Genomic DNA, 2,826 nt, shown 5'->3' with positions numbered 1-2,826 from the left:
GTACTACATCAGTACTACATCAGCATTACACCTGTATAACATTTGCGGCGTCTCTGTTCTCTTCGGTCAGTCAGACTGCAGACAAACAGCTGTCAGGGTTAAATCTTTGGCTTCTCTTCACATTGTTTGTAACTGAGAGAATTTCAGCCGATGGGGGATCAATATAGTTGCTCTTATCTTATCGCAATGCTGTTCCACAGAGAGGCAGACTGAGGATTAACTAAGTGAGAAGAACTGATGCTCTGTAAGGGAGGATTATCATCGCTTCATCATGTCTCCATGGCAACGGTGTTGCCATGGTGACCACTGTCCGTCACTGTCTGACTGAACACCATTTTGTTTAACAAATTATGTGTTGAGGTGTTCACAGAGACACCTGCTAACACTCCGGTGTTATTACGAATTCTTACTGAGAGTAAAAAGTGAATAAATATAAATCCTCTCCTGAAACAAGGATGTGAGTTTAAACTTGAACTCTATGAAGGAGCCGTCATTCTTACACACGAGTTAAAGTCTGATCAGCTGGAAACTAAATATAATCTCTTCCACATGACAAACTAAATTCAACGTGAAATAATGACACAAGAAAATATGAAGACATGACCATTATTACTGTGAAATAAGATTCATATGTAACCTCAATTAGGTCTCCTGTCATATTGATTAGTCTGATCACAATTTATCAGGATCTCAAATAAGCGTGATCCAGATCAGCATTCAGCTGATGTCCAACAATCATAATCCAGTTCTTCAACAACAGTTATCCAGATCTCCACCCAGCACCACTTCCAACGATCGATAGGAGTCCTGATCTCAAATAATGGCATCCTAATCCTCATCCGACATAATCCTGATTACCAAAGATGTCATTAAATCTTATAACAGAAAACCAAAAGAGTTTGTTATGTTCTCATGGATCTGTCGAGGTCTCATAACTTCTTTTCATTTTAAATTGGTTCCATCTTGTTTTTCCACATTACCTCCATGTTCCACTGGTTTTGGTTCTCTGTTTGAGAATAAAGTTGATGTGTTTTTGTTTCATCACTCTGCAGCAGACTCCAGATCTCTGCCCAGACAAGACAGTAAAGACAGAGACGGACAGTCCAGTCCAGTTTCAAGCAGGATGGGGAGGTCATCCGTCAGCCCCACCATGATGCTATCTGGAGGAGGAGGACCCTGTCCACCATAGCAACAGCAGAGGTTTCTGTCTGTTAAAGGAAGTGTTTCTATCTAACGGTGCATCATGTTGCTCTCTGTAGATAATAGAACAGTGTATGCTCTACAGCTGTTCTGTCTGTGAAGAGTCCTCAGATAACTTTATGATTTGGAGACGTATAAATATAAATTGGTTGATTGAAATCAGAAGAGATGAAGATAGAGGAGAGGTGTTATTGTTTTATCTTTATTGTCTCTTTTAAACATGATCACTCATTTGACATCACTGAACAGAAGACACCAGTGTTCATGATTAGAAACATGAAGAGTTTCAGTCTCTCTCTCATCATGAGATCGTTTTAATAACTGCCCATTGTCCAGGTTATTAATGTCATACTGAATATAACCAAAGACAGGATTTCTTCTCATCATATGATCTCCATGTCAGCTGGAGTGTTCCTGTTAAACAGGTGAACACAAGTGATTTTAATCACACGTGGAGCACACTAATCTTCAGCTGTGAGCGAACATTCAGAGGGAGACACACAAACAGTCCTCACGTTAATATTCATCTATAAAGTCTGATGGCGGCTGAAGGAGTCACTTAAGCCACTGTTTCATTTTACCTTAATTTGACGTCAAGCTTATTGATCAGCTGTTCACATCCATCAATGAATCAGTACACTGATATCATCAAGTCATTTCTCTCTCAGTTGGGGCCTTTTCCAAACCGGACCCTCCCCACTCCCACTCCAACTGACGTCACTCCCACAGCTGAACGGAGCACTTCATTTAGGTGGAGGGATTAAACACAGCGCCAAGCTTTGAGACGACCGCCCCTCACTCAGGTGGAGACAGGAAGTGTGTGTAACCATGGTTACATGTCGTCACACAGAGAATAGCAGCTGTGAGGCAGAGTCATTAAAATCTCTCCACATCAGGAGGAACATAATCTTCCTTAGTGAAATTTGTGATCTGTGAATATATATTTAATGTGATGTTAATGACCTGCTGAGCTTTCACAGCCTGTTAATAGAAACACTTTAAACGTTCCACTTGTGTTGTTTCTAGAGAACGGTTTATTAGATCCTGAGTGTAACGTTCACTGTGAGAGGCTGACGTCACTTTATTATTTCATGTTTATCTTCATTAAAGCAGCTCTCGTTTGTACGGGTTGATAACACAGAGCTTTGGTTTACGTCTCTCATGGCGAACAGCTGGTCAGTAAGTCGGCGTCGGTGCAGACTCACTGGTGGAGGGTTTAACAGCCCACTCCCACTCCACACTCAGAGGTTTGGAACGGCAGTCAATGTGGCGGAGCCTCCACGCGAGCGCGCTAACGGAGGGGGAGGGGATAGGGAGATGGTGGAAGGAATGGTTTAAGAAATGCCCTGACTCAGCTGGTCACATGATCTTCCAGGGACCTCTGTCTCAGTCAGGTGATCTAAAGAACTTCCTGTCTGACTGTTTGAAGGTAAAACTTTTTGATTGAACAAAAACACTGAACCAATAAAACGTCCTGAAATAACTTTGTTTCCATTAAAAGTCAACATTTTTCTTCTGTTTGAAATGTGCGATAAAAACCTTTGTGAGTTCCAACATATAAAACCAGCTGAGAACATTCACAGAATAACAAACAAACAGGAGAAATGTAGCTGTATGAACTTCATA

Source organism: Semicossyphus pulcher, unplaced genomic scaffold, assembly GCF_022749685.1.
Source record: "Semicossyphus pulcher isolate SPU_LCO1_2020_fin unplaced genomic scaffold, fSemPul1.0.p SCAF_19, whole genome shotgun sequence".
Lineage (NCBI taxonomy): Eukaryota > Metazoa > Chordata > Actinopteri > Labriformes > Labridae > Semicossyphus > Semicossyphus pulcher.
This window is presented reverse-complemented; position numbering follows the sequence as displayed.